This window comes from Eumetopias jubatus, unplaced genomic scaffold (genome assembly GCF_037043125.1).
Source record: "Eumetopias jubatus isolate StellerSeaLion01/CBP00866 unplaced genomic scaffold, mEumJub1_p1.0 scaffold_12, whole genome shotgun sequence".
In the NCBI taxonomy this organism is placed as follows: Eukaryota; Metazoa; Chordata; class Mammalia; order Carnivora; family Otariidae; genus Eumetopias; species Eumetopias jubatus.
In genome coordinates this window covers 96,241,409-96,251,661 of record NW_028274818.1, presented here as the reverse complement: position 1 = coordinate 96,251,661, position 10,253 = coordinate 96,241,409, and positions in this window count along the sequence as shown.

Here is a 10,253-nt window from a genome sequence, read left to right as displayed (position 1 = left end):
AATCGTTTTTTGTTTTTTTTTTTTTCCTCCCTCTCTAGCGCTCAGGATTGGGTAGTTTTTATGATCTATGTTCAAGTTCACTGAATCTTCTACCATCTCAAATCTACTGTTAAGACCATGTATAGTAAATATTTCATCGAAGTTATTGCAGTTTTCAACTCTAGAATTTTCACTTGGTTCTTTGTTATATTTTTCATTGCTTTTGTTGAGACTCCCTGTTTTTTAGTTGTAATTATATTTTTGCTTCAATTCTTCAATTATAATTTCCTTTAATTCTCTGAGTGTGTTAAGAATAGCTGCTTTGAAGCCTTTGTCTGTTAAATCCAACATCTGGGTCCACTTAGAGACAGCTTCTGCTGACTGGTTTTTCACCAAATATGGATTTTGTTGTGTTTGCATACACACCTCATACTTTTTGGTTGAGAACGGGACATTTTGGATAATATACTGTAGCAACTTGGGATTCTGAATTTCCCCCGAGAGTTGCTATTGTTTTGTTTTTAGTAACTTGCTGAAGTTAATCTGTGAAATGTACCTCCCTCCATAGTGTGGAGACTGATGTCTTTGCTCAGATTTTTTTTAATCAATATTTTTACTTTCAGATAATTGTAGATTCATATGCAGTTTTAAGAAATAATACAGAGAGACGTCATGGGCCCTCTGTCCAGTTTTTCCCAGTGGTAATATCTTGTCGAACGATAGTATAATATCACCACCAGGATATTGACATTGATGGTGAAAATCCAGAACAGTTCCATCAGAAGGATCCCTCCTGTTGTTCTTTTTATAGACACGCCCACCCCCACCCCACCCCCGTCTTTCACTCCTGGAAACTATTAAGAAATGTTTTCTATGTCATTTCAACTAAGTTATATTAGAGGACTCATACAGGATGTGACCCTTTAAGACTGGCTTCTTTTACTTGGCGTAAGGCCCTTGAAATTTATTCCAGTTGTTCCTTGTCTTGATCGTTCATTCCTTTTCATTCCTGAGTAGGATTTTGTGATATGAATGTACCACAAGGCCATAGACTGGATTTTTGTGTTGCCTCGAAATTCACGTTGAAACCTAATCCCCCTATGATGGTATTTAGAGGTAGGGCCCTTGGGCAGTGATTTGGTCATGAGGGCAGAACCCTCAAGAATGGGATTAGTGCCCTTATAAAAGAGACTCCAGAGAGTTTCTTTGCCCCAACTGTCATGTGAGGACACAGCAAGATGACTGTCCATGAACTAGGAAGCAGGCCCTCACCAGACATCAAATCTGATGGAGGCTGGATCTTGGACTTTCCATCTTTAGAACTGTGAGAAATAAGTTTCTGTTGTTTATAAGCCACCCAGTCTATGGTAATTTGTTATAGCAGCCCAGAGCGAGACACACAATTTGTTTAACCATTTGCCCATTGAAGAACATCTGAGGTCTTTTCTAGTTTGGGGTTATTATGAATAAAGCTGCCATGAACATTCATGTACAGGTTTTTGTGTAAACATATATTTATTTCTCTGGGATAAATGCCCAAAAGTACAATTTCTGGGTTGTGTGGTAGTTGTATGCTTAGCTTCATAAAAAATTCTGGTTTTCCAGAGTGGGTGTACAAGTGTACATTCCCACCTGCAATATATGAGTAATTCAGTTTCTCTTTGCTCTTTATTCATTCATTCATTCACAATTCGGATAGGTGTGTAATGATATCTTGTCGCGGTTTTAATTTGCATCTCCCAAATGGCTAAAGATAACCATCTTTCTATTCTGCTTATTTGAAATCTCTTCAGGGAAATGTCTGTTTATATCTTCTGCTCATTTTCTAACTGAATTGCTGTTGAGTTTTGAAAGTTCTTACATATTCTCAGTCGTAGTTCTTTGTTGGGTATGTGGTTTGCAAATATTTTCTCCAAATCTGTAGCTTGTCTTTGCATCCTTTTAATAGTGTCTTTGATGCACTGAGAGTTTTACATTATGATGAGGTTTGATTTGTCCATTTTCTCTTTTACGGATTATGTTTGTGGGGTCATGTCTAAGGATTTTGAGTTAATTTTTGCATGACATGTGGGACTTAGGCCAAGGTTCATTTTTTTTTCTATGAAAGTCCAGTTGTTCCAGCACCGTTTGTTGAAAGGCCTATCCTTCCTTCACTGAATTGTTTCTTGCACCTTTGTAAAAAAAAAAAAAATCCAATGGGCAGACTTGTGTGGGTCTATTTCTGGGCTCTCTCTTCTGCTTCTGTCCTCTCACCAGGACTTATGCTGTTTCCGTAGTTATCTAGTAAACCTTAATGTTGGGCACAGTGATTCTACGCCTTTTATTCCACCTTAAGATTTTTTATGGCTGCCTCCGTGGCACTTGGTTGAGCATCTGACTCTTGGGTTCAGTTCCAGTCAAGATCTCAGGGTCCTGAGATCATGTCCCACCTCTGGCTCCATACTCAGAGGGAGGGAGTCTGCTTGAGATTCTCCCTCTCCCTTTGCCTCTGCCCCTCCCCTCACTAACACATGCACACCCGCTCTCTCTCTAAAATAAATAAATCTCTTTTAAAAAGAATATTCTAGAGCCTATGCCTTTTCTAATAAATTTTAAAATAAGCCTATGTCTACCAAACAAGTCCTTGTTGGCATTTTGACAGAGATTGTATTAAATCTTTAAATCAATTTGGCAACCATTGACATCTCTACTATGAGTCTTTCGGTCATGAGCACGGTATGCCTCTCCATCTATTTGGCTTTGGTTTCTTTCATCAGCTCTATATGTGCTTTTTTAGATTCATACCTGAGTATACTTAAGTGGTTGTAAATGCTACTGTATTTTTCATTTTGGTTTCCATTTTTTGTTGAACACCACTTTTTTTAAAGCTTTTACTTATGTATATGAGAGGGAGAATGAGCAGGGGAAGGGGCAGAGGGAGAAGCAGGCTCCCCACTGACCAGGACCTTCAGATCATGACCTGAGCCAAAGGCAGATGCTTAACCGACTGAGCCACCCAGGCACCCCGAACACCAGACATTTTACGTAGCATATTATAGCAACTGTGGATTCTGATTTTTTCCTCTCAAGTTGGTTGTTACTGTTTTATTTTTAGTAAGTTGCCTCGACTCAATCTTTGGAATCCGCCTCCCCAGTGGTACACACTCATAATTCTCTCTACTCAGCTTTGTAATTTATATTTTCATTTTTTGTAGAATAAAATCTGCTTAGAAATTGTCCCGGAGTCTGCTTAGTAGAGGGGTCACGTAATGACTGGTTAGAGATTCTGCTCAAACACCTGAACCAGTTGGGCTCTCCCCCTTTGCCAAGTGGGGGAGCCTATTCAAAATGTGGTCTATTTTCGGGGCGCCTGGGTGGCTCAGTTGGTTAAGCGTCTGCCTTCGACTCAGGTCATGATCCCGGGGTCCTGGGATCGAGCCCTGCATCGGGCTCCCCGCTCAGTGGGGAGCCTGCTTCTCCCTCTCTCTCTCTGCCTGCCTCTCTGCTTACTTGTGCTCTCTCTCTGTCAAATAAATAAATAAAATCTTTTAAAAAAAAATATGTGATCTATTTTCAAGTCTCTCCCAGCTTTTACTTTCCACCACAGAGCTTGAGCCTTCTTGGGTCTCCCCTGTGCATGCACACAACCTCCCATTCAACCTGGGATGTGTGGAAAGCTTGATCAGCCCTCTCTGGTTCTCTGTTTTCTGGGATTTCCCTGGTACATTTCTATACAGCCCACTGGTCGGCCACCTGCAAGTGGGTCTGCAACCTCAGGCTACCAAAGCTGTGGGCTTTCAACTATCATTTCCTACTGAGTTTGTTACTTTTACTGACAATGCCATTGAGCATGGGTTTTTCTCCCTCCCCTCCAAAGCAAGTATAACAATGAAACTGCTAGTTTTCAAAGATACCTTCAGCCTGGTAGCTTTATAAGCTGGGGATGGAGGAGGAAATGGAAACAGCTCCAGGCCAGACTCCCACTGCTCTTTCCAAAAGTTCAGTTTTTCCATAAATAGATGCTCCTCAACTTTTTGTCTACTTGCTACTTTGGTCAACTTCCAGAGCCCTGAAATGGTTGGTTTTGCCAATTTTGTCCTGTTTTGTAGTTGCCTAACACTTTGCCAGAGATACCCATTCCTGAACCTTTCAGCCCTGGACATACCTTGGGATCCAGCTGGGATCCAGACTCCAGCCTCCCAGCTCCAGCGAGTGAATCAGCCTTCTTTAAGGGAAGCGCTCCACTCAAATGCCCATCTCCCTCTGCCGGTGAGGTAAAGCCCAGGATTTTTCAGGTTTGCTACTGAGAGGTCCCAACACAGTCTAGGGCAGTACTCTCCAGAGTGGGGTACACACAACTCAGACGAAGGGTTGGAACCAGTCAATTCATAAGGGTGTAAAAACAGTATAAAAATTAGACTGAAATGAGCCTCCACCCAGATTAAGTATACAAGTTGACATCATCACCCTCCCTGGGGCTGTCCGTTGGATGGACACGTGTCACGTGTGGGGTGCACACTCCTGCAGGCTGCCTTGAGGGAAGGGCCCTCACACTTGACCCACTTTCAGCTGATCAAGAAGTACTGCAGTGTATATGGACACTATTAAGGGCAGTCATGACTTTCGTCAACTGGTTTAAAAGTAACACCCACAACATGGACAAATGGGTTAAAAAACACTCCTTCAAATAAATCACTGATTGAAAATAATACTTAAGTACAAGCAAATGACAGATGATGGCGGAGTGAACTCCTTCTACTACTGGGAGGGCTTCTGAAGTTCCTTTAGGAGCTCAATACAATGATGCCTTCATTAGATCTGACAAGAAGTCATCCAGAAAATAATGCCCAATTAATAAGCACAATTTGAAAGAGAGATTAACAAATTCTGAGCGATGAATCTCACCCTAAACCACTTATGTGGCTTGGGGTATTAGCTAATGGACACCATGATGTCATCACACTGTCAAGGCATTTTAAACTGCCGGATTCCGTGTTTCTCTTTTTATGTGTATTAGCTACATGAGTCATGCATGTACTTAATATTCTAAGCAAATTCATATCCAGTGTGGGTAGTAAAATTCATTACCACTAGAGGTGAGAGAGAAAGTCCCACTGGCCTCTGGGACACTCTTGCGCTGGGATCCCATGTTAGTACGCATGCCATTGTACCAGCTGGGGACTCTGCCACGGGGGTGCTCTCGGCCCCTGTCAGGTGTCATGTGCTTTGGGGCGGAAACTTGCAGGACGAGAACTCCATACATAACCAGCAGACGGTGCCCTGCAGCCCACTATCGCTCCTCTACCCCAATCCAGACACCCTGCTTTATCAGTAGGGACTCAGGACTCCAGATGGGCCACCTCCTAGTCCTCCACATCTCCATCCAATCAGAGAAGTCACGAGAAATGTCATCTGTCACAGAGTGTCATCTGGACAAGGAGATCTCTGTGGACCTGGACTGTTACCCTTTAACATTTCCAGGGATCAAAGTAGTAAGGGTGTGACAAGGACAATAGGCAGGGCTTATGGGCTCAGCTCTGGTCCTGTCTCCACCAACTGACTCCCCCCCGCACCCCCCAAAAGCTGTCCTGCACAATCGCCATATTCCCTGCAGGGACAGGGTATAAGGTAAGCAGGCTGACTCCAGGTCTCCACCATTACAGCGAACATTTATCATCTTCAGGTTCCACATATTTCAATTCACTGAATCCTCTCTGGAACCCTAGAAAATAAATACTATTGTTAATCATTATTTTTACAGATGAGGAAATGGAGGCAGAGTACAAATGAGATTTGCCCAAGGCTACCCAAGAGTAAGGTGGCAGTGCCAGAATTGGAACCCAGACAATCCTAATTAGGCAACAAATCCTAAACCCAACCTCCCACCTGTTATGTTCTCCTGCCTCCTTATAGGCTACTATCTGTCCATGACCTGGTCACTAGAACTGCTACCAGGGCGATATGCCCAATCAAATAAAGTATGCGTGGGGCGCCTGGGTGGCTCAGTTGTTGAGCGTCTGCCTCCAGCTCAGGTCATGATCCCTGGGTCCTGGGATGGGGCCCCGCGTCGGGCTCCCTGCTCCGCGGGAAGCCTGCTTCTCCCTCTCCCACTCCTCCTGCTTGTGTTCCTGCTCTCGCCGTCTGTCAAATAAATAAAATCTTTAAAAAAATAATAATAAATAAATAAAGTATGCATGTGGCAGGCTCAGCGTTGGGGCTTAAGATACACAAAGATGTACTCTGGAGGGTCCCCATCTAAAAACCACACACAACCCCACACACGCCATCTCGGTTCATCCATTGGTTGCCAATACGTTCCAATTCTGGGCAGACCACCTCAAAGATTTTCTTTGCTTTGACTGCCTTGCTTAGATTTTTGACATCTTTTTTTCAGAGTCCAACCCAGGCCAAACTTTCTAACATCATTACCACTAAGAGTTGCATATCCCACATTCTCCAGGCATTGTGCAGTTCTAGCCAAATTCTTGGTTTTCCACTGTGTATTTCTGACATGTTTCCTGTTCATACTACTTCCACCCCACGAATCATCCAACTCCCTCCCCCACAGTCCAATGTACAGCATGTTTCTGTTGCAACAGCAACTTTATGGGCAAATTTCTTTTTGTTGTCGTTTTTAAAGATTTTATTTGAGAGAGAGAGAAAGAGCACAAGTCGGGGGGGTGAGGAGGGGCAGAGGGAGAGAGAGACAAGCAGACTCCTTGCTGAACAGGGAGCCCAACTCAGGACTCAATCCCAGGACCCCGAGATCATGACCTTGAGCCCAAGGCAACTGCTTAACCAACTGAGCCACCCAAACGCCTCTATGGGCTCATTTCTTACACCTTAGAGCTACAGGCTTATTTTTCTATCTGGATATAGCAAAAATGTACATTACATCAATGTGGGTTAAGATCAGCTACTCCCGGGGCCCCTGGGTGGCTCAGTCGTTAGGCGTCTGCCTTCTGCTCAGGTCATGATCCCAGAGTCCTGGGATCGAGCCCCGCATCGGGCGCCCTGCTCAGCAGGAAGCCTGCTTTTCCCTCTGCCTGCCACTCTCCCTGCTTGTGTTCCCTCTCGCTGTCTAATAAATAAATTTTTTAAAAATCTTTAAAAAAAAAAAGAAAAGATCAGTTACTCCCTTTTCTTGCTCTCCTGATATTCTGTGCCCTGGGGGGGGATGTACGTGGGGGTGGGGACGCACACAGGAAGAGGGATGGGGACAGGAAGTACACCTGTCAAAAAGCCAAAAGCTGAGGCATCGGGGAGATTTCAGTCTGGGGCAGAATGCATGGGGTCAATATGCCAGGGCCCTGGTTGTCAACAGGGTGACACCACCCCTAGGGGACACCTTGTTTAGGGGATGTTTCTGGTTACCGCATTAACAGGGGGCCTCTCCTCACATGCGGAGGCCAACCACAGGCCAGGGCAAAGACCTGTCCCACTTCACAAGCCTTCCGGTGTCTGGTCCATCCTTCATGTGGGGATGAGACATGCTTAGAATCCTTTGAGCCTGGAACCTAACTCTATTTTGCACAAATATTTTTTAGAAACACACTGTTCTAGGAATGCAACTAAACTGAGGGAAGAGTGTACTTTGTTTTGTTGGGAGATTGAGCAAAAATCCCACCTCCGGCAGCCCTGCCGCGGGAGTCGGGCGTCCCATCTGAAGTTTGCTTGTCCCTCTCCGAGCACAGACATCCACTTGCAGGCACCAGACCTAAGACCACTGTCGTCACTTCCAGGATAGTCATGCCCAGCCAGACCTTTACTTAATACGCACCCGAGTTCGTGACATGTTGCTTTCCTTTTATTTATATTCAATTAGTCTTCTATTTTTAAGTTACACGTTGATAAATGGTATGATTTCTCTTTTCAGGATAGTAAAATGTGTAAAAAGAAAACGTTAGGACTGATTAGGTTGAGCTCAAGGTGCTAGAGAAAGCCATGGGGTCCCTGCTGCCCTAAGTGTGACCTTGATTCCGCTCGTCAGTATGCCCGCGGGCGGCCCCTGGGCAGAGCTGGGGCAGGAAAGCTGCCAGGCCGAGCCTGGAACGGGTGCCCTGGGCCAGAGGGAAAGGAAGGGGTCCCATGCCAGGTAGACCGCTGCAGCGTTCACATGTGTTGGCGCAGGGACCCCCATGCCAAGGGGGTGGATTACCCCGCCTGTACATGGATGAGGCACGTGGACCAGTCACACGGTCATGGACGTGGTGCAGGGGAGACAGCGGGATTTGGCTGAAGGACAGGGACAGAGGACGGGGAGAGTCAGGTGTCTTTGGGAAAGAAGTCGTCCAGATTCAGGAGGTGACAGAAGAGCCGGGCTGGAGATGAAGGAGCAGGAGAATGATGCCTGACAGAGAACCTCAGGGCACAAAGGTTTTCACTGGAAGTATCCTCCCTAGCCCCTTCTGTGTGCCTCTGTATTGTTTTTTTAAGATTTTATTCATTTATTTGAGAGAGAGAGAGAGAGAGCGAGCACGAGTAAGGGAGAGGCAGAGGGAGAGGGAGAAGCAGACTCCCCACTGAGCAGGGAGCCCGAGGCGGGGCTCAATCCCAGGACCCCGGGATCATGACCTGAGCTGAAGGCAGACGCTTAACGAACTGAGCCACCCAGGCGCCCCTGCCTTCATATTCTTTTAAATTGCTTTTTTTTTCAGATTAATAGCTACTTCATCTTTAAAATGAAGGTGTGGTCAATGTGATTTCAAGATGTCAGGCTCCCAAGTTTGGGGACCCAGAGAGATTGGAGCTTTCTCAAAATGGCAACACGAATTCTTGCTCGCTAGAATCGTGGAGTTCAGACTCTGAAATATCTCTGCCATAAGGGCTCCCATATATTATCCAGGTTGGTGGTTTTGAAACGGCAGGCTGCCTTCCATTAGTTGGCTGTGTAATCAATTTAGTGGTCAAGCTCAGTTTTTAAATTAAATAGAAGGAACTAAAATTTAAAAATAATCGCTGTGGGTCATGATGTTCATTTCCACTACGTAACTTCCTTTCGGGCATCGAGTGAGCAGCAGCCCCGGCGCAGGCAGCCCCCGGAACTGACCCGCCAGCCTCACTCTTACACACCCCCCCCCCCCCAGCACTTGGTTATAATCAGCATTTACAGAGCGCCAGGCACTGGTCGAAGCCCTTGGTATGAACTTGCTGTATCCCCACCGCGCCCGTTAGTGTCGTCATCCGTATTTACAGATGAGGAAGCTGGTCACGGAGGGCTCAAGCCCCTCTGCCAGAGCTGTCCGGCATGTGGGGGTTGGAGCCGGGCCTCATTCCTGCCACGCTGGACTTCCGGTCTGAGAACCCTCTTCCCAGAATGGACAGTGGTGCAGCACTCCCCGCATGGCCTCCGGCAGGCCAGCCCTGCGGGGCCTCTCTAGCAACAGCCCAGAGGAATCCTGTCCTCGGGGGGGGGGGGGGGGGGGAACAGAAGTCCCTGCAGGCCGCCCCTCTCCACCCTGCAAGGAGCACCGGGGTCTCTTCCAAGGTGCCATCCGCGTGCGACTCCCCCGAAGTCTCACGGTCATCAGCCTCTAGCCTGGCAAGACTCTGTGTCTCATCACTATCTGCCATTAGATTATAAATACTTGTTTAAGAATGGTCTCGCCAACTAGAAGGAAGTGCCAAAATGACAAGTCTTGGGGCGCCTGGCTGGCTCAGTCGTTGAGCGTCTGCCTTCGGCTCGGGTCGTGATCCCAGGGTCCTGGGATCGAGCCCCGCCTCGGGCTCACTGCTCAGCAGGAAGTCCGCCTCTCCCTCCCCCACTCCCCCTGCTGGTGATCCCTCTCTAGCTCTGTCTCTCTCCGTCAAATAAATAAATAAAATCTTTAAAAAAAAAAAAGGAAAGGATTTTGTCCAGGTGCTGCTGTACCTCCAGCTCCTGGAACAGGGAGGTATTTGTTATCTGAAATATCTGTCACTGAGTGAGCAAGAGCTTGGAGGGAAGAGTCTGCATAAAACCAAAAGCAAAACGCGATCCCCTTTGCCCCTGGACATAGCACTACACTGGCCATCAGTTCTTACAATGGCTGGACCACTCTGGCTCACCCATAATCAACAACTAGCCCGGTAGGAGGAGTCTGGAGTCTTCAGAAGTGAAGAGGAAGGAAAATAGGCGCTCTCGAGGGAGAGGAAGTTTCTCTGAGCAAGCTCACAAAGACCTGGACCAGACTCCACCCTGCTCCCCAGGTCTGTGGGTTTTTCTGTGCTCTGTGCTTGTCTGGGATTCTGAGCAATTTCAGGCTCCATGTGCCCCCCGAGACATGAAATGGTTTCAAAGCACCATCGCTAACCTG